This window comes from Pan troglodytes, chromosome 4 (genome assembly GCF_028858775.2).
Source record: "Pan troglodytes isolate AG18354 chromosome 4, NHGRI_mPanTro3-v2.0_pri, whole genome shotgun sequence".
Lineage (NCBI taxonomy): Eukaryota > Metazoa > Chordata > Mammalia > Primates > Hominidae > Pan > Pan troglodytes.
Window position 1 is genome coordinate 53,245,029 of NC_072402.2, and position 23,185 is coordinate 53,268,213.

At 38.4% G+C, this 23,185-nt stretch overlaps 1 protein-coding gene across 2 annotated transcripts in view; it reads right to left on the bottom strand.

Moving 5' to 3' along the window:
* Positions 1-23,185, bottom strand: part of ZSWIM6 (zinc finger SWIM-type containing 6) — a 211,061-nt gene that overhangs the window by 171,595 nt on the left and 16,281 nt on the right. The gene's annotated exons all lie outside the window — the stretch shown is intronic.

Sequence of the window (23,185 nt, forward strand, 5' to 3'; positions counted from 1 at the left end):
TTCTTCCACAGATTAAAGGTTTCACAGATGCCTTGAAAGGAAACCGATGAGTACATGAATAGCTTAGTTATTTACACCCCTTGAGGCACATACACAGCACACCTAATGGTTCTGCCCTGAGGCAAAAGACTTAACAGATTGCCCTCCTAATTGCTCCCTGGACGCCCGGTACACAAAGCCACGTGATCCCGAGGTACAGATTCCTATATAAAACTCGCCTTTAGGAAAAAAAATCAAAAGATAAATATCTTGCCAACTACTTCTAAACAAATAAAACTCTCTTACAATACCCAAAACCTAACAAATCACCACACCATGCACTAGCTAATATGCCTAATAAAATTCTGACCTGCTTCTCTTTAAAATAAAAGCAATTTAGGTAAAGAAATTAGCCAATTATTTAAACATCATTACCCAATAAACTTTTGAACATCTAGTTTTACTATAAATGCAGTGCCAATTTTATAATTTCAAAGTGAGAAATTTCATTTCTAAGGAATGCCTGTTACATCTTCATAATAAGTGTAGATAGTTGATAAAGTCATCAATTTTAAGAGTTTAAAATATAAAACAAAATCTAGGTGGAGTAAGGAGGTAAAAGAACTTTCTAAACTTGAAGACATTCAGAACTGGCGACTAAACATCTAAAAAGGCAAGGAATTTTCCTAAGTTTAGAAAAAAAATAACAGAAAGAAATTGAATTCCTAAAAATAAAAAATCTTCCACTCCTCTGTCCCCAGGACATATTCCCCACCCTGGGGCAGAGCCCAGGTGCAGACCTGACAGTTTGTCCCCAGAGCTCGTGCTGTCCACCACTATGGCCCTCCACAACCTTTACCAACTGATGAAAAAGAGGACAGGAGTAAAGTTCACAAACTAGGAGATGCAATGAATACGCAAACATATGGGAAAATACTTAACTTTGTGAGTAAATTTTCACATTAAAACAACAGGTAACTTGTAGGAGTTCCTTAGTTTTTTATTTTGCTGTTAATTGGCAAAAAAAAAATTGTAAAACTATGCTAACATCCATTGCTGGCAATTGGTGTGTGAAACTGGTAGGCAATTTGGCAATACATAGAAAGTGCCATAAAAACATCCAACATGCCCTTTGGCCCACTATTTCCTCTTCTGGAAGTCTATATTAAAGGCGAAAGAAAATACGGGCAGAGTGAAGGGCAGTGCTTACTCCACATGCACAAAGACACTCATCTGAGCCTCATGCATAAAATGAAAACTTGGAAACAAATTTAAATGTCCAAAATAAGACAATGGTCAAATAAAATATAAATCCACTGAATTATTTATGTTTACACATAACTTGTATATAACAGAAAAATGCTTCTCATACAATGTCAAACCAAAAAGAGCTAGATATAAAAATGTACAAATAATGAAAACCTGCATTTAATGCATAGGAAATACAAGGAGGAAAAACACTAACATGGTGACTATAGTTGGTTAACACAATGGTATAGAATGACTTTTCCCATTTCCCAGTATCTTGCACATGTTTCAAAATGTGGTTTCATTGCTTCTATTATTTTTATACAGCTTTTAAATAATGGGAGGGGAGGATTTCATAGGGTATTTGCAAATTTAAAATAGAATACAAATCTGAGTGTTCTTTGAAACTTTTTCAAAAATCAAAAATAACAGTGCAATGATAAGGATGTTTCATAATTTGTTCAATGTAGTTCAAGTTCTTTTGTACAGAGGATGCAAAAGAAAAAATGGTTATGATCTCACTTAGGGTCTTAGAAGTTATCTCAGAAGTTATTTAATTCTAAATACAATTGGAAAGCCATTTGAGTTTTAAGTTGGAATGTTCCATAATCTGATTTATGCTATAGCCTCTGTTTTCTAGTTTGTTTTTTGGTAAAATCTGACATCTTAGATGTCCAGTGAAATATCTGTGGGAAGAGGAAGAACCATTTACACCACCTAACTCTTGATCTAAAAAACTAACATCATTAGATAAAAAAATCATTTTTAGTAATATTGCAAATCTTAACATCTCCCCTACTAGACTGACAGTTTCTGAGGTATGGCAGGGATGCATCTTATTTTCGCATGGTGGGTGGTTCTCACGTAAGTATACAGAGCTGTGCTTGAAGAGGTATACAAGGGGAAAAACTAATGCCCTGTCAACCAGGATCATCATAAACCACCACTCAAGTAAGCAGACATAAATAGGGCTGTCCACTTTCAAATACATCTTTCTAAGATAGTAAAGTATTTCTGAGAGAAGAGGTGGGTACCCAAAGCACCAAACCAAAACAGTCCAGGCAAGCCCCCAGGTCATCTAAGCCTGAGCCCTGGAATACTCAATTGTAGCCAACCATAAAGTATACATTACTACAATGGATTCTGAGAATTTGGCCTTTTGGTTAGTGGTGGTTAACACAGAATGCTCTTTTATTGGGACATGTCGAAAGAATGTATTTGAGTTTGATCCAATGACCAAATTACATAGTTAATTCTGTAATATAGTAACTTGGCTTTCACTGACCTATGCTCAAAGATCATTTTGATTGAAATAAATGTTATATAAGATAAATTCTCTAATAGGGACTGAGGCATTTTAGTTAACCAAGGCTGCTACATTTGCTATTAAAGCCACTGGGTCTTCAGGTCTTAGAACAATATAGTAGGAAGAAGCTTATAATCTATATCCAGTGCCCAATGAAGTGATGTACAACACACTAAAAGCACCAATGAATATGTGTGTAAACACTCTATAGTTTAAAAAGAATATCACATACAAAATATTCTTTGGTAACTAAAATGTATCTAGACCTTTCTTTGTATCTTTCAACATGCTCCCTTCACACATTATATGCCACTTCATATTCAAAGAAGCCTTTTTAGTTAAGCAAGGCAGGTATTATCACCCCACCATAGGTGTGGTAAGTGGTAAGCTTAAGTGAGCTACAGAAGTTCATACAGCTGCTAGATGTCAAAGCAGAAACTACACTTCCAAGGTGAAGGACATTCTCATTTGCCTCTCCTCCCCTTACCAGATCTCCATCAGAGAGCTGACTGACTTGCTTCTTGTGCAAGCAATGTGATCAAAATGAAATTATCTGATGACATCCCAGATATATGTCCTTTCTTGATAGCTGGCCAGCAGTAAGAGTTGTTTCATCTACTAACACCCCATAATAGAAAATCCATAGATTTTTACCCAAAAGGCAAACCAATAATTTAAAAGGTAAGCCTCCTGAGCCAAAGCCCAAACGTTATTTTAAAAGAATTTATTTTAAAATTCAAGGGCTAACATAAAGGAAAACCAAAGGCAGACTGCTCAGAGGTTTTTCTCCCTTGTTTTCTACTGTTTACATCAAGCAAGACATTTCAATTATCTAGAATAACTATGCCAATTATTTTGCATAGTCATTTGGCAGTAGTCCTAAAATAAGTCCTAACTTATTACACCAATTAATATGAATACTTTTAAATTATTTCAACTGAGTAAAATGTTTCTAAATTTTAAAATATCTATCTTAAGTATGGAGAATTATTGGTTTATCTACTATGAATTACTAATAATTATGTTTTATATAAAATACAGCAGCTAACATGTTTTGAGTTCTTTATCATGTGCTGGGCACTGGGCTATTTAAACATGAAATCTCACTGAATCCTCACAACAATCCTACCGTGTAGGTAGAAACTTTTGGTTTTTGAGACAGGTGCTTTCTCTGTCGCCCAGGCTGGAGTACAGTGGCATTATCACTGCTTACTACAGTCTCGACCTTTTGGCATCAAGTGATCCCCCTGCCTCAGCCTCCCAAGTAGCTGGGACTACAGGTATGTGCCACCACACCTGGCTAATTATTTTTTTAATTTTTTGTAGAGATGGAGGCCTCCCTATGTTACAGAGGCTGGTCTCAAACTCCTGTTCTCAAGTTATACTTCTCATCTTGGCCTCCCAAAATGTTGGGATTACAGGTGTGAGCCACCATGCCCAGCCACAAACAACTTTTAAATCTACTTCATAAATGTGGAAACAGAGGCACTAAACATTAGTTAACCAATCAGAAGGTAAGAAAACTGGGATCTGAAGGTAAAAAGTCTAGCCACTATACTATATGGCCTCTGTGATCTACCTGTTCTCTTGTATGGCTTTCAGATAATGGAAAAAGCATAGACTCCAGACTCTGACTACCTGTGTTCAAATCCTAGCTCCTGTGCTTGTAGATGCAATCTTGAGAAAGCTAGAGAAAATGTTCTTGCACTTCTCAACAACAAAACGCACGTAAGGACCTGGGTAAAGTGGCTCATGCCTGTAAATCAGGACTCTGGAAGGCCAAGGCAGGAGGATGGATCACTTGAGGTCAGGAGTTCAAGACCAATAGAGTGATACCCCATCTCTAAAAAACCTTTGTTTAAATGAAATAGCCAAGCATGGTGGTACATGCCTGTAATCTCAGGAGGCTGAGTTGGGAGGATCGCTTGAACCCAGGAGTACAAGGCTGCAGTGAGCTATGACTGCACCACTGTACCTAGCCTGGGCTACAGAATGAAACCCTGTCTCAATTAAAAAAAAAGAAAAAGAAAAAAAGGCACTTAAGGCCTGATGTAAGCATTTCTACACTGCAGAATTGTTATGAAGAGAAAACGTAATGCCTAGAAAACAGTGACTGGCTCACGCTTAGGGATCAAAACTCTCAGCTGTAACACAGTGAATCCTCAGGGGATGGTGAGGTGTCTGGGGCTATGGCTCCACACCAAATGGCCTCAAACTGCTCTTGTTGAATTCTTAAGTCTTCTTTCTTTTTAAAGGTTTTACTTCCTCATGCTATCATTTAATCAAGCTGACACTGTCTGGGGATGTGCCTGTATATAAGGCATTGCCTTCTGTGCCTTTTTTTTTTTTTTTTTTTTTTTTTTGAGACAGCAGATCGCTCTGTCACCCAAGCTGGAGTACAGTGGCAAGATTATGGCTCATGCAGCCTCAACCTCCTGGGTTCCAGCGATACTCTCACCTCAGCCCCCCAGGTAGCTGGGACTACAGGTGTGCGCCATCACGTCTGGTTAATTTTTGTATTTTTGTGGAGATGGGGTTTCACCATGTTGCTCAAGCTAGTCTCAAGCTCCTGGCTCAAGCAATCTGCCACCTCAGCCTCCAAAGTGCTGAGATTACAGGCATGAGCCACCACACCCAGCATGTGCCTCTTTCAAATACATTATCAACTAGAAAGCTAAACTAGAAAGCTAAATACACTATAAACTAGAAAGCTAAACTTTCTAAAACAATTTCTAAGTAAGAATATCAAATTCTAAGAGAAGATTCTGGGTCTTTCCAATTAGCTAAGAGAAAAACTTCAGTGTGTGGACATTGTAACATCTAGTTTTGTCTTTTTAGAGTTTGAGTTGCTTATTCACCTTCTTTGTGAGGTTTGAAGAATGCTGAGGATACCACACATTTCAGACCTACACATAAACTTGGTCTTGCTGGAGCACACTAAAACGTGGCACGGCCACTATCCCATCCAATCAAATATACAGGATAAAGAGAGGCAAAGTGGGTACAGGCTGGTATATTAGATTGCTCAAAAAATGCATAAAAACATATGCAACCTTTTCTGGCTAAGAGTTAAAAGAAATTAAAAATGACACTTAGGCTGGGTGTGGTGGTTCACGCCTGTAATCCCAGCACTTTGAGAGGCCAAGGTGGGCAGATCGCTTAGAGCCCAGGAGTTCAAAACCAGACTGGGCAACATGGTGAAACCCACTCTCCATTAAAAATACAAAAATTAGCTAGGCATGGTGCCCAGCGCCTGTAGTCCCAGCTACTGGTGGGAGGATCACTTGAGCCTGGGAGGTGGAGGTTGCAGTGAGCCAAAATCACTGCCAGCCTGGGTGACAGAATGAGACCATCTTAAAAAAAAAGACACCTGATAGACGATACATTTGGAGGTTTAAGGTGCTTTACAGAAGAGGAACTAAGGTATTGGGCAGATGTACCCATTTTAGACACATTTGCCAAACTTACTGCCAAATATGGTGGTCTGACAGAACTTTTCAGTACACTATGCCAACCTAATGCTATTTGCACACACTCTCTAGTAAGTCAGCAAAGGGAATTGACTCCATCTTTCAGTGATGAGCCCATTAGACAAACCTAAGTACTGAAAACCGCTAAGTGGTAGAAGAGAACATAATCACACTGTTTACTGTGAGACAAAGTCTTCGATGGATTAAAATAAAAGCACACAAGGGAGGGTGAAATGGAAGGATCATACAAAATATATCTGAGATGCCTCAAAAATAAAAGAGCTGTCAAATCGGAAACAAAGTTTAGAATGTTCCATTCTTATTACAGCAACTATATCAAGGACTGCTATATTTCTGTGTCACACCATAGAAACTGCCATTCCCAAACATTTTTCAAAATTTAAGGTGTCAGCCATTCCCTATCCAAGAAGCTGATTGATAAAATATATATATATAATTTTTTTTTTTGAGACAGAGTCCCGCTCTGTCGCCCAGGCTGGAGTGCAGTGGCGCAATCTCAGCTCACTGCAACCTCCGCCTCCTGGGTTCAACTGATTCTCCTGCCTCAGCCTCCCGAACAGCTGGGACTACAAGCGCCTGCCACCACACCTGGCTAATTTTTGTATTTTTAGTAGAGACGGGGTTTCACCGTGTTGGCCAGGCTGTTCTCGAACTCCTGACCTCAGGTGATCCGCCAGCCTCGACCTCCCAAAATCCTGGGATTATAAGCGTGGGCCACTGTGCCTGGCATGTGTCACATTTCAAAAAGGCTATGAACCATAATAGGGCAGGGGTCGGCAAACCTTTTCTGTAAAGAGCCAGATAGTAAATATCTTAGGCTTTGAAGGCCAAAGTTTCTGTCATAACTACTCAACTCTGCCATTAGACCATGAAATTAGTCATTGACAATACATTAAATGCTATGGTCTGAATGTTTTTGTCCCCCCAAATTTACCAATGTGATGGTGTTAGGTGGTGGAACCTCTGAGGGACGATTAGGTCATGAGGGCAGAACCCTCATGAATGGGATTAGTGTCCTTAAACAAGAGGCATGCATGACCCCCTCATTCTTCCCATCATGTGAGGTCAGAACAAGAAGGTGTCATCTACGAACCAGGAATAGGGCCCACACCAGACATTGAATTTGCCAGCACCTTGTTCTTGGGGTTCCCAGCCTCCAGAACTATAGGAAACTAAATTTCTGTTGTTTATAAGCCATCCAGTTTATGGTATCTTGCTATAGTAGCCCCAAAGGACTAAGACATAAACTAATGAGTATAGATGTGTTACAATAAGGCTTTATTTATAGACTCTGAAATTTGAATTTCATATAATTTTCACATCACAAAATATTATTCTTTTGATTTTTTTTCCAACCACTAAAAAATAAAAATAAAAAACATTCTTAGTTCGCAGGCTGTACAAAAACAGGTGGCAGGCCAGATTTGGCCTGTGGGCCATAATTTTCTGATCCTTGATACTAAGCTGCCCTAATTCAAGCATGTATATGCAAAAAACCTACCAACTACAATTTTAGAATTATGTTACTTTTGAATCTAGAGGCGATGGAGTATGCTATTATGTTTTCTGAAATAGAAACTATGGGCCGGGCATGTTGGTGCGTGCCTGTAGTCCCAGCTACTCAGGAGGCTGAGGTGGGAGGATTGCTTGAGCCCAGGAGGTTGGTACTGCAGTGAGCTGTGATCATGCCACTGCATTTCAACCTGGGTGAAACAGTGAGACCCAGAAAAGAAAGAAAGAGAGAAAGGAGAGAAAGAAAGGAAAGAAGAAAGGAAGAAAAGAAAAGAAAAGAAAAATGAAAAGAAGGAAGGAAAGGGGGGGGGAAGGGAGGAAGGAAGGAAGGAGAGAGAGAAAGAGAAAGAGGGAGGGAGGGAGAATGGAAAGAAGGAAGGAGGGAAGGAAGGAAGGAAGGAAGGAAAAGGAAAGGGAAGGGAAGGGAGGAAGGAAGGAAGGAAACAAACTATCCTACAGAGACTACTTAAAACTCTTGGCCTCTAAAGTTAATACCAAAATGTTAAATGAGAAACTGTGTGTCTTTTTAATAACCTTTAAACATATTTTAGCTTACCTCAGGAATGACTTAAACCTCAGCAGTGCTCATATTAGCAAAGTATTTTTACGTCCATCCTTGATAGATAGGGTCTCTCCCCACCCCCCAAGCCAACTAATCATTAAGGCACTGTGCCAATAATAAGTTTCCGTAATATGATACCAGCTATTTCCAGAAGCTTCATTAGAAAATATGTTGAGTCTAAAATAAGTATGAGAACACTTTGGGATCAGAGATGAGACTGCCGAGAACAAGGGTTTAGTCAGCCTTTTGTGAACTCAGCAGAAGTGTGCAAGGTAAGTACTATAAAATCTTATAGGCAGTTCTGTTACTATTCAAAACTGGTTCTATATGTCACTAGATTACAGAGTATTCTTACCAATTCTATATAACAAACAATTCCAAATAACCAAGAGGTTACTCTGATTCCATGATGACACTTTCCACGAGTTGATGTAATCATTCTTGTATGGATAGCCTTGTAAACTGGTGCTGTTAGCCTGTACTAAACCTTTTCCATTTGATTGGCCTCAGAGGGTTCAGATCAAACACCTTCCTTGCAGGCAGTGCCCCCTGTGGGGTGGGGAAAGGAGGGCACAGTCTCCAATATGTAAGCTGGCTCCCTACAACATCTCTAAAAACATCTACAGTGGCTCAAGAACAGTGTTTTTCAAATAGTGGGTTCCTGAACCACTAAGAGGTCATAGGCCAATGCTGTGTGTCACAGAAAGCATTTTTTAATGGAAATGAAACAGTATTATTGAGAACATCAGCAAGCATGGCATGTTTTAGGGATAAGTCTTGTCTTGTGAAAATCTGTTTCTGTTATTTATAGTAACGTATGTGTGTACTGGGTTGTGATGTAAATTTTCTTACTTTACAGGGGGTAGCAGTCTAAAAATGGCTTGAAATGCCTGCCAGACCTAAACAGATATAAAAGATAAGCAAGCAATCAAGAGAGCAGTCAGACCTGGAAATAAAAACTGCAGTCATCACTTGATGGCACAGAAAGCTTTGGGATAATTGGCATAATCTAAGAAAAGGGCATCAGGTAGGAGAAAAGTGCCCAGCCTTAGACGATAGGGACACCAACATTTAGAGGGCAGACAGAGGATGAACCACCAAAACTCAATGAAGGAGTGGCCAGAGAGGTGGGAGGAAAATCATGAGCTGAGGCTCCCTGTGCAAGCTTCTTCTACTGCAGGGAAAACCTGTAAAACTAAAAGTTAAAGCTGGGCACAGTGGCTCACACTTGTAATCTCAGCACTTTGGGAGGCCAAAGTGGGCGGATCACCTGAGGTCAGGAGTTAGAGACCAGCCTGGCCAAAATGGCGAAACCCCATCTCTACTAAAAATACAAAAATTAGCCAGCATGGTGGCACACACCTGTAATTCCAGCTATTCAGGTGGCTGAGGCACGAGAATTGCTTGAATCCGGGAGGCAGAGGCTGCAGTGAGCCAAGATGGGGCCATTGCATTCCAGCCTGGGGGACAGAGCAAGACACTGTCTCAGAAAAAAAAAAAAAAAAAGTGAGTAAGAAGGCATATCTCAATTTCCCATTTTAAAAAAAATAAGGCATGAATGAGGAAGGGTTGGAGAATGTTTATAAAGTAAAGACAGTAAAAGATGCTACAGAGCCTGGAAATTTACTTACTTTGCTGATACATATCTAAGAATACTCGCTTGATATTTTATGGTAAGTACTGTATACCAAGAGAGGATGTTGGTATCCATTTAAACCACCTATTTCCATATGTGAAAACATGTGGGAGACTCACAGAATGGTTAATCATTTTAGGTTTGTCTGTTAGCGTTCTAAAGGTGCCAAACTGCACCACAGTGAATCTTGTCCTTAAAGTATATTTTCCACGATCTTCTTGCAAATTTCACACTAAATTTCCTGTGAGGAAAGGATAATAGTTAATAACCTGGAAGCAAATGCTTTCAACATAAAGTATAACAGAATAACAGGGTTGCCTTTTGTTTAGACTGGAGTTGTCCCAAGGCTTTATCCTGAGCCCCTGTCGTTAGAAGCCACAGCTTCTAATCTTCTGGGCAGCAGCCTCAGTTGGAGGTAAGGGGGGTTCCCTGGAAACAAACATGAAAATCCAGTATCATGACTACTTTAAATGTCTTTGTCTAGTTCATAACTTCTTACAAATAACCTGTCAGTACTCTTGGTCTTAATAATACAGCACATTTCTGTAGTGGGATGCTAACTTTCTTTTTCAATATTTACTTAGAAAAGAGGTAACTACTGCTCGGGACAATTAGTATGTTACAGAATCAGGAGGATGATACTGAAAAACGGGCCTTAAAAATTATCTTGCCAAGTTTCTTCATTTAACAGGTAAGAAACTGGAGATTTTTCCAGGTGATCCAGAGGAAAGAACCTGGCTGCCAGAAGCAGTTAGATGAGGGTTTCAATCCCACTTCTATTACTTTTTCATCACACAAAGTCAGTTTCAGTTACCTTTATTTGTAAAATAAAGGTAACTACCAATCTCACACAGGATAATTAAAAGGAAGCAATGTGTTTAAAGCACTTAGCACAGTGCTGGCACATGGTAGGTATTCAAAAGTAAGTCCCTCTCCTTCAGCCCAGGGAAAAGTCCACATTGGGACCTACTCCCACTCTTCTGTGACTTTACCCCCCTCCCCCACAAACACACACACACAAGGAAAAAGACCACAAGAATATATATGTATTTCATCTTTTTATTCGTCCTTATTTAAATATAAAATTAACATTAAGGGGCTTCTTATATAACACACCTAAATTCAAACTCAATCCAAAAGATGGCAATGGTCTAAGGAATGCGTAGAGAAAGAAGAAAACCAAGGTGCCTCAGTGAGACAAGGCGAAAACAAGCAAGTTCAACATCACAGAAGTCAAAGTTGTAATTCCATATAAATGGCTACTGTTATCAAAAGCCAGGAAAAGATCAAAGAGAAACAGAAGCTTAAATAACCCATTGTATTGGCTATAAAAATCAGTGGTGACCTTGAAGAGAGATATTCCAAAGGTGAGGGTAAAAAACTAAAGCCAGTAACAGAAGTCAAAATAAAAATAAGTGCTAGATAAGTAAAATCAATGGAAACAGCCACTCATTTGAAGTGCTCAGCAGTAAGGAGACAAATCAAACAATTATCATGTGTGGGGGCAAGATCAAAAAGTAGGAGACAAGAGCACAGGCTCTGAAACCACACTGCCTGGATTCACATCCCAACTCTACCAAATAATAGCTATGTGACCTTAGGAGAACTACTTACCTTCTCCATGCCTATTTCCACATCTGCAAAGCAAGCTTAAAAACATTATTTCCTCTGCCAGTTATTTTTCTGTTGGTTCTCAATTCTTCTCTGCATTACAAGGGGCTAGAAGTTTATACACTATATTTTCCAAACTCCCTTGTCAACTTGCTTCCAGTTGGGTTCCACCCATGGGAAACACTGTCAACAGACTGCAAGGTGAGAGAAAGAAAAGGCCTTTTTTGTTTCCTGGTTCTAGAGATACCTCCAACAGCAGCAACAGATAACTGTAGGCTCCATCATCATCTGTGGTGGCTCCAAAGCAGCAGAACCAATGAAGATCTCCAGCAGACCTGCAGGGCATGCACTTTATGCAGCAGTGGACACCTGACACTTGATAACATCCTCTTCTCCTTTTTACTCATTCAACAATCAACATTCATTTACACATTCTCTCTCTCTCCCTCTCTCTCTCTCTCTGCTTTTCTGGTCCAACATTACCCTCCCAACACACACTTTTTTGTTTTTGTTCCTCCAGCCCTTTCAACATCACTATAACCAATACCCCGCATTAAATCTTTCTCTGCTGAAAACATCTATCTAATGGTAGGTTTTTGGTGTTTTGTTTTGTTTTTTTTCCATTTTCCTGACTGGACACTAACTGATAGCACCTACTTCTTACAGTCGTTTTGAAAATAAAATGAGTTTAGAAAGTAAAGACTTTAGATCACTACCTGGCCCCTAGAAAGCACTTTATCAATATTAACAATTGTTGCTCTTCAAGCATCAAACCCACATCCAAAATCGAGTTCCTTGTCTCCCAAACAGAATCGAATTCTGAAAACAGTCCCATCATCCTTTCCCTCACCCAGGCTCCAAATCTGAGGTGGTTTTCTTCACATCATAAGCAAAATCTGCGGGTTCCCTCTTTAGCAAGTCCACCCATCTTCATTCACCTGGTGTACGCCTTTAACTAGCTTGGATGAAGGCACTCCCCCTCCCCAGGGATTTCTCTGCTTGCAGCCTCCAGGTCATTCTACAGGTGCCCTAGAATATTTTTTTAAAGGGGAGGGGAGCGGTCAGATCACGTCATTCACCGCATAAAAACTACCAGTGGTGCCCAAGGTCACAAGTCCATTCAGCCACATACGGCCTTCCTGAACCCCTGCCTTCTTTCTTAACAGTAGTTCTCACTATACCTGTCTCCTATTTGCATCCTCAAATCTTGCACCCCAACCACATGAGAAATCTCTGACATTCCCCAAACTCCCCCTTTGGTCCCTCCATATATGGATGGAATGCCCTCTCTGATCCACTCCCACTGCAGAGCCTTATCCTTTCCATCTCATTGAGAACTAACTTCTCTTATTCGTCTTAAGCATTTCACCAAACCATCACTATCATAATTTACCACTATGTGTGTTATATGTATTGTGCTCTTAATGAGACTAAGGTTCATTACACCTGAAATGTCCTCTATACAGCAGAGCTTCCCCATATGAGAGATTAAAGTTCCAAGACAGCAAAACCTCAGCTCTTGAGCCAGCCAAAGCCAGTAGTGTCCAATCACTAGCCTGTTAGCAGCTTATCTACAATTAGAAATCACCTCCTACCCCAGGGCAGTACAAATTATCTTCTGTGTGCTATGAGGTAAAAGAGACTGGGAAGCACTGCTCTATAGCGTCTGGCTCAGCACCTTAAACCAAAACAACAGCACTGGTCTTCCACCAGAGCTCAAGAAATGTAAAGAACTCCTTCTCCATTTCCAAACTTTTACTAGCAGCATTTCCTTGCACTGGTAAAAGCTCTCAAGTAAAACCATACCAGTTCCTCACCTATTAACAATTTTCTTAATATTTGGAAAGTGAATAAAAGTTAATGAATGAAAACACAGAACTTTTAAATATAAGACGACTATATATTCCAGACTCATTTGTATTCGTAAATAGTAGATTTTATTTTGGACCATTTAACACATAACTGGATTCTAAGACAGTCAACTGGAATTCAGAACACAGTTCCCTATCAAGTGGGAAAATTGTGGTTAGCTTCTTAGGCTTCCATTTCTTATAAATACTTTAAAACAATACTGCTTCAAATAACAGCAGTTAAATACTACTGTCTGGAAAAAAACATTAACTTAAAAGAATGAGGAAATACATGATTTTTTGCAGATTTTGGGGGATCTTCAAGATCCTTTCAAGGGCTTAAAAGGTTCAAGACATTATTTCTAACTTTAAAATTCTACAAGCTGCATTTTCCTTGTTACAGGGCTATCACTGTAGTAACTTTTATCAGCCATGTATAATCACAATTGAAACAAAAAGAACAGGAAAAAGAGAACACTGGAAAAGTAAAGGGGGCAAGGAAATAACTAGAGGCAAAGAAGACATACAAAATGGTGGAACTTAGTTTTAAGCAATAAATGAGAGGAGAGATAAGAAAAACCATCCAGGATGTTCCAGGAAAGTTGTCAAAAATTGAGGAGGCAACTTTCCCACGTCTGCCATAAGATGGCGCTAACAACCAAGGACAGCTTGGTAACTCATCAACTAGGAAGAGTAGGGCTAAAACAGGTCCTGGAGTAAACAGGAAATTTTTTTTTTAAATCCTTCAAAGGTGTAAGGTAAGGTTTCCAAATTTACAGACACTTGTGAAAACATTTCCCTAGCCAACAGAGAAATTATAAAAGGATGGTTTAGTTTTCATAAAGCTATGATTATTCCATTAAGAAGACTGTCTTCTATTCTGAGATTATTTTTTAATTATATTAGAATGTTTTGTTTTAAACTGTAATTACTACATGAGCCAGTTCTGGGTGTGTTTACCCACAGATACACTCTGAGAGCTCTATATCTCAAGTGAGCTGATCACTGCCAGACCCCATTTCTCAGGCTACTAGGCTTTTCTCTGGGTTCAGTCTACAAGAGGCACTGGTGCAAAACTGGAAGGTGAGAAGGAAGGATTCACAACATTTCTCCCACTCCTTCCATCTCTTCTTTAGGTAGTGTTTCCAGCAATGGCTGCATTGCTTCCATGGCTCCAGCTCCTACTTGCCCCTACCAGGAGGTTTCAGTCTCCTGAGGTGAACCCTGGCTCCTAAATTCCCATAGCCTAACCCTAGTGAGTGTATTATCTTTGTGTATTATCTTCGTGCTGCTTTAAAAGCCCTCATCATTCAATCTACCTTGCTGTTTCAGCTGCATAACCTGAATAACCAATACCCTGCACTGAATTCCTGTTTCAAAAACTTAAGAGTAGTTTCTCTTTTCCTGGGTGGACCCTGACCACTACATTAGGCCAGTGGTTCTGTGCGTATGAGAATCACCTGGAATGCTTATTAAAACCCAGATGCTAGGCCCCATCTCCAGAGTTTCCCAGTCAGTATGTCTATGTGAAGCCCAAGAATGTGTATCTCTAACAAATTAAGAGGTGATGATGATGCTATTGAACCGGAGACTACATTTTGAAAAATACTACAAAAAACAAAGAATTGACCATCTTACATTGGTCTGTTTCTCCTCCTTTTTACAAACTGGATAGTAAAATCCAAAAAACACTGAAACTCAAGAAAACCCATACTTCTTCTGTCTTTACACTATATACATATTATATATATTACATAATTATATATATTATATATTTTATATATAATATAATATATAATATATATAATATATAATATATTGTTATATATATTATATATTACGTTATATATATAATATATATATCAAACCTGTAAGACAGCTTATTACTATAAAAGCCAACGTTTTTAAGGAATGAGGGTTTTCTCTTTTTTAATTTTCACAGCCAAGTCCAAAGGAATGATTTTTTAAAGTAAATATATTAGGTTGGTGCAAAAGTAATTGCAGTTTTTGCCCTTACTTTCAATAATTTCATTAATAGCATTCATTGTATTTTACCAGAAATAAAATCCCAAATATCATAACCAACCCACTGAACTTCTACGAAAATAAAATGAATTCTAATTCATTGTAAATAACTCAGCCAATGAAGTCTGAAACCTACAAAATAATCAATTGGCAGATGGTTCTTCTGCCTTAAAATTTAAGATAAAAAACAGTCTCAAATAATGTGAAGGGCAACTTAAAAAGAGTGTTTGAAGCTGGGCATGGTGGCGTGCACCTGTAGTCCCAGCTATTTGGGAGGCTGAGGCAGGAAGATCACTTGAACCCGAGTTCGGGGCTGCAGTGAGCTATGATTCTGACACTGCACTCCAGCTTGGACAACAGAGCAAGGCTCCATCTCTGCCGAAACACACGCACAGACACACACACACAGTGTTTTGAAACTAAGGTTTAAGAATCACTACAGTGTTTAGATTTATGCTGGCAAAAAGTTAAAATCAAGTATGTAATCAAATCATAGCTGAATTGTATACATAAACAGAAAGAACTTATTATGAGACCAAAGGGCCTAGAGACTAGCACTAATTAAAAAATAAAGAAGCCACTATGTAATTTTTAATTTCCTAGTAGTCACATTTTAAAAATTAAAATAAACAGGCTAAATTAATTCTAATAATACTTTTAACACAAATATTATCATTTCAATAAATTGCTCATAATGTTTTACATTCTTTTTATTGCACTAAGTCTTCAAACTCTGGTGCATGTGTTACACTTTCAGTAATCTCAATTCCAGCCTGCCACATGGCTACCACATCAGACAGCAAAATTATAGATGAATAAAAATTTGCCAGTCTCTTTACTGAACAGATTGATATTTAGCATAATGGTAGCAATCTACTATCCTTTTCTACAAATTACTTGTAAATTATATTTTTTAAAAGTTTAAAGCTTTCAATGTATTGTTCTCAAACACTTAGTTACAAAACTAAGTTAACATTCTGGCTCCTGCCATCTAATAGTGTGTGTGTGTGTGTGTGTGTGTGTGTGTGTGTGTGTGTGTGTGTGTTTTAAAGTATCTCAAGAGAATCGCACTGTAAACAGGTAAGCTACATCACTTAGCTACATCAATACCATCACTGCTATTTATTTTACTTCTAGTCTGAAAGCCGGGGGCATCTCAACTTGACTTTCTCTAGCCCAAAGGAACACCCAGGAGCCACTGTAGGCCTCCACTGGTACCCAGAATAAGGAATTCTCATCTCCTGGGCTTGAGAACAGAAAACTAAGTCACAACTACCAAGCTAAATACCCAAGCTGACGTATCTGGTCCTTTGACAAGGGAAACTGATATAACCCCATCACTAATTCAACAGCAGCAGTTACTCAGTGGGGCTAGTAGAATTGTGATAAACAAAAAGTATCAGTCACATTTTTAATGTGATTAAAATAATACTTTAATACTGAATTAAAAACAGAACAAATCAGCTTGAGATACCTTTAATTACTCATGATCTGTAAAATGAGACCAGATTATAAAATTAAAAATCTAAATAGACTACAAAATAGCTTTTACTTTCAGTAGAAAGTAAAATAAAGTACAACATATATTGCCTTAATACAGTTGATGATCAAAATGCAGTCTAAGAATGGAATATATAATAAGTCACTGAATACAGAGGCAGACTATAAGTCATAAAATGGTGCTTTGAGAAACTCCCTCAACTGTCCTTAATATTCAAAATCCAGGGTATGATAATGGTTTACTCTAGAATCAAGTGATGTATGAATTTAAATTAGACCCTAAAGAAGTGCAGGGGGATTGAAATGGAGCCTCTAATACCAAACAACTTCTGAACCCCTCAAAAATAATGGACTGTTCCTTCGCTTACCAGAAGGTGAGTTTTCTTTTGCACATAAAACTCTTGCCATAAGCATAAATGTACTTGTGTGTATATGCAAGAGTAGTGTGATAATTACATACCTTTGGGGCTTAAATACATCTCGTGTCACGTCACACCTAAGGTATACAGTTATTTCATTTTGAACCATTCACTCCAGAGAGTAATTATTCATCCTATAACTTGGTCATAAAATGCAGCGCTTACTCAGTATTTCAGCAATTGTACAGCATAGGTGGATTTTTACATGGTACTTCTATAAATCAGATAACCAAAACATGTACCTTAATAAGTTAAAGTGCTAAAATTATGGTGAGTTATATAGACTTCCTAAGCTTTTAACTTGTGCCCAGTCTACACAGAAAGCTGCAAATGCTACAGGCAGGTCCAACTATGGAATAAAGTTGAACACGCAGGCAGTTAACTAATTTGAGCAGGGATAAGTACGATGGCAGCAGGAATGAGGTCACAAGAAGGCATGAAGACATTCAAAAGACCATTCCTGGATGCTGCCTGGAAAGATAACCTTTCCTCATCAGCAAACAGAAGAGTTTCCTAAAACAAAGTGGGGAAAGCACATTTTAAGGCTTGCTCTAAGAGTTAGGTCTTTAAGCTATAATTCGGTAGTAAGAGAATGTCTACAGCATCTGCTGAATCTATCTACAGGGCTGCCAACACAATCCACAAGAACTCGAAGTTGCGCCTTCCAGTAACTGAGGTGTGTGCACCTCTACTGCCTCACACAGCTTGTTATACTCATCTCTTTCTGAAGGATGTCCTACACACATTGCCCCAGTCTCCCACTAAAATCGAGAAAATGGTAATTGTTTCAAGTCAAAGTATTTATGTCACTAAATGTTGTGACTGAAATTATTTGTAAACGTCCAACAAAGAAAAAGTCACCCTCAACTGAGTGTAGTATCAGCTCCAAGGAACAAGAAGGTACTATATCGTGAATGGGTTATACATCCATTACTACTTATCAAAGAGAAAAAAATAAAACATAATACATTCAGAAGTAGTGAAACACTGCTCAGAGGTCAGGCCACTATATTTGAATGGTATCACAGACCAAGGAGGACTGTGAATGACACATGTGCAAAAAGACAAGCTGCCTCTAGCAACACTTGGAAAACAAAGAACAACATGATCCCACTTGAGAGCTGGGAGGCCTAGGTGTTCAAGTCTAGCACAGACTTCCCAGATGCTCCTGACAAGTGACTTAACATATCTGTTTCCTCAGCCTTAGAATGAGAATACCTTCTCCTCAAAGTTGTTATGAGAGCTAGAAATCAATGCTTGTAAAGCACAGAACTGGTACTACCCAAAAGGTGGTCAATATGTTGAGCTGCAACAATATAAAATGGCAAATAAATGTGTTTCAAATGAGAGCTCATCCCAATCGTCATCCCAAACAAGACACTGAAAAATTTCAGGTTTCTCCAAGACCACTTTGAGACAGAAATGACTTTCATGTGGCAGATCATTCTACCCTGCTACTTATGTTAACTTGAGGAAGCAAAGATTAAAAACAAACTGAAAAAAAGCTCAAGCATAAGCAAGAATGCACAGATCAACAGATAGGGGGAAAAAAAAGTTCAGGCAGACTTGCTATGGCCCACAGTGACCCTGCACATGAGCTCCAAGGTCAGTGCCTTGCCCCCATGACCAAACACAGTTGCTCATCCAAGAGAACTGACAAGACAGGAAAGAAGAGAACTGACCTATGCATGTGGGCAAAAGAAAGTCTCCTGCTCTAACTACACACCTACCACCATCTTGCAATCTTTGGCTGCAAACAGGACTGTTTGGTTTTTCCCTGTAATACATGCCAAACTGAATGTATTAGAGACTATGTCATATAAATCCACATTCTAAGACAACTGACCTTGATAAAGTACTTACTGTAATTAAAATAGCATACCGTTTCTTAAACTCAGATTCTAAGAAAGTGCCTCTAACCATAAAGGTGAATGCAAGTGTACCTTTGGAAAATCTGGGAGTGGCCCAAAGCAGCCAAACACACAAAACTAGGCTGTATTTTTCAAACTGGCATATTCTTTGTGTGATGGGTGTGAAGCAATAGATAGATGGAACCACTGAATAAAAGCAATGCCTCCTCCTGGAGAGTTATGAAAATATTCCCAAAGTAAAACACCACTTCCTTCATCCATTTATTCAACAAACTTTTATTGAGAGACAACTATGTGCAAATGGTTATACTGGTAGCCATGGATACAAACAGATGTACATATACATATTCACACACATATTTACAGTTTCTGCCCTCCTGGAGCCTACAATCTCATGGGAGAGGACAATCCAAAAAAGAAAAATCACACAAAAAACTACGATTAGGATTCAAAGGAGGTAATTTGTTGCCAGGATTATTTCTCTGAGCCAAGATGACAATTAGGGCATGAACCAAGCATAGAAGAGCATTCCAGACAGAAAAAAGAACATAGGCAAAGGCAGGTAGCAGGGCAGCCTAGACACATCTGAAAGGCAAGGGAGGACATTGTGCAGAAGGTGGCTGAGGGTCCAGGCCAGACCATGCTGGGCCTTGTACACCCATGAATGACTTCAGGCCTCTGAACAAAGGGACGCCACTGAAGGTTCTGCACAGGGTAGGTATGAACAACACCATCCTGGCTGCAATATAGATTCTAAGAGCTGAGCCCTGCCTGTCTAAAGTTTGCAAGCTGATTAACACTCTTATACATACACAAAGTCCACTCTTACACATGCATGTGTGTACAAACATAGCATATAAAATTTTTTTAATGGCGCTCTATGGTACAAATCAGAAGTGCAGAAAGGACACTAACAGGTCAGAAAGGGGGGAAATGCTTGATGTGATGGCTAATCCAGTCTAAACTTCACTGAAAATATTAAACTGTGATAGCAAAAATAGAATGTGGAATAGGTAGTCTGGGTCACATCACCACAACTTTCCAAGGCAAGGACTTATGAGAATACCCAAAAATACAATTGAAAAAAACACAAGTAAGATTTCGGTTCATAATAAGCCCTTAAAATTTTATTTGAAATTATTTTTCTGAATAATTTATTTGTAAATCTTTAAATTGGGGGAAATGCTAACCAACCCTCTTCATTTATTAATGAAAGTTTCCAAAAGAAGGGAATGTAGATCTTAGTGCAGTCATATGACATAAGGAATTCACAAACATAAATCTAAGAGTTGTTCTATCTTCTTCCATCTTCCACTTGCCATGGTACATATTCAGGGAAGCCTGGAAACTAAACCCTAAGTGATGAGGTTAGCCCACAACTGTCCATTCTACACATGAATAACATAGAAATGATTTTAGCTGTCCCTTTTCCATTTTCAGGCGAATTCTAGAGTTCCAAGTGAAGACAAAAATTCATTAGTCACTAGGGTCAAAAACAAGGGAGAAATTAAGACATTAAGGCATGATACACCTCGATGAATAAAACACGCTCTGTTTAGCTGCACTAGATCAGGCAACAATTATAATAAACTATTAACAAAAATATATCTGTGGATAGAGAAATTTGTGTTTTAATGGTAATGAGACACATTTTTTTAAAACAATGTTTCCTTTCTCTAATTATGAAATCAATACATGATTACAGAGTTTTTGAAAAATACAGAAAACTAGAAGAATAAATGAAGGAAATTAGGTAAAACTGGAGCGATGTGTAACAATGTATTTCCCTTTTGTGTACTATTTAGAATTCAAATACTTTCATGTATTCCCACGTGAGCCTCTTAGCAGCCTTATGACAGAGGTGATAAAGATATAATTAGTCCCATTTTATAAGGACTTGAGGAAGTTCAGGGCCAGTAAGTGTCCTGCCTAGAGGCACACGGATAGTAAGACAAGAGGCCTCCTAATGGCTCAGGTATCTTCCCCAAGCTCCTGACCATGTGATTAGCAAATGATACATTACTTAAGTGCAAGTACCTAAAATGAAAGCAGTACCTGTGAACAACAATCTAAGATTGCTAAAACAATACAACTTCGAATAAGAATATAAAATTTACATATCTTTAAATTGAGAAAAAAAAATCAGGGGTGGTGACATCAAACCCATGGAGACTGAGAATCTCTTAACTGCTTCCTTTTCATCTGAATAGGAGATACAGACAGAAATGTATCTCCTATATATGAAAGATTGAGGAGAGCCCACTGACGGAGACCAGAAATAAGCCAAAGGTCACCTTTCAATCCCAAAAAACACCACCTTCCCTCTCTTACTCTCTCCCTATACACACAAGTGCACATAGGGCACAATGCTAAACTGATTTATATCTTGCCCTCTTCCTTCTGAGAAACAAGATGTATGGCTAAGGTAACCATAGACTTTATTATCCAAACTGGAACACTTGTACAAGTGAAAGAGGTGACTGTGTAGGAAAAGAGACATAAGCCAAGACTGACTGGACAAATGGGAACAGGTGGTCACGCAATATCTGGATAACCCAGCCCTCTCAGGGGCCAAGCACTGAGAGTACAGCCCTATTGTTAAATTATTGTTCAGAAAACTGCTCTGGAGTACCCCATGTTATGCAAACTGAGTCTTAAGCAAATTCTACCTCAAGAGAAAGTCATCAGCATTTTGGAGACCAGTGTAGCAAACCATTCCTATTAATTAGACAGTGTCATTTCACAATGTGTAAGATCTTGTGGGATATTCTGAAGTTATGTGTTTTTTTGCATATCATCTGTGAGAGGGAGAGTTTTCAAAAACTAAACTTAGTTATACCAATTTCTTTTAAAAATGAAACATCAAATAAAAGGAAAAAGCAATCACTTAATCCCACAAAGGCATTTATAATTCAAAATTATTTTTCTAGGTAACCCAAAAGTACTGTTCTATATGGGAATATTCAAGTTACTTTCTGTTTAGAAGTTGGAATCATCTAATAAATAAATTGCTTTCAGAATAGCTTTTGGCCTGATGCTACTATTAGCAAGTTAACAAGCTTAAAGAAAAGGTCTCGTCAAATGAGAAGAAAAAAAAAGAAACCCTACACGGTATTTGGAGAAATATATTGATGACAAACCCAGTACTGAAAACCATCCTACTTATCCAGCAGTCATATTCCTATTCACCTTCCTCAAAGACTATGTCACAGCAATTCAGATTCAGAAAATCAAATAGAAATTAGAAACTGGAGCTATTTTTTTCAATAAAGAGAATTTCATGCAGACACCCACAGGGCTGGCATATACTCTAAGGCTATCATTCATTCAAGTGACATTTCAATGTCTACTATGCATATAATGCACTGGCACTGTTAATACAGTAGTTGGCTGTTCTAGATTTAAAATTTGCCAGAATTTTTTTTCAAACTAGCAGATTCATCTTTCACTCCAAAAAAAGACTTTGTATTTAAATGCTCTGTAATTCTCACCCCAAAAAAACAAGACTAGAAATATCTGCTAAACAATGATAAATTCAAAATGACTACTCCATAACAGTGTATGGTAGAGTATTTTTACATCTGTTAGCACTCCATATTTTGATTCAATTTGATTAGACAACTGATGCTTCCTCCATCAAAGATGCTTAGAAATCTACAATCCTACAAAGGATATTCTGATTTCTCATTAAAAAAAACTGTCCCTCATTTTCTCTGATTTTTACATTAACGATGAGTTCCACAGCTGTGTTCTCAAATTTGGAAAAGACCGTGAATCAGGCGAGGGTCAGTCTCCACAACAATCCCTTACAGAAGGGATTGTTCTACCCACATTCACTGGAAAGACAGAATGCCCCTCAATCTAGAAAGGAAGCCAGATTATCTAAATGGGTCTGGTTTACTATTACAGATTTTTAAGAAGAAACAGTATGAATCTAAGACAGAATGTTTTAGGATTATTAAATAAGGCTTCCTGAAAGAGTTGGGTTCAAAGCTCAATTCTAAGACAAGGGAAACAAAAGAGGAAGAGAAAATTAATTGTTGCACAATTGTAAAGGATCGAAGAGGGAAACAGCAACTCATAAAATTTTTAAACTAGCAGTTTAAATGTGGTAAAGCCAATAAATCCCTAAAACGACCCTAAAATAGACTGTCATATACTGAACTTTTTACAGA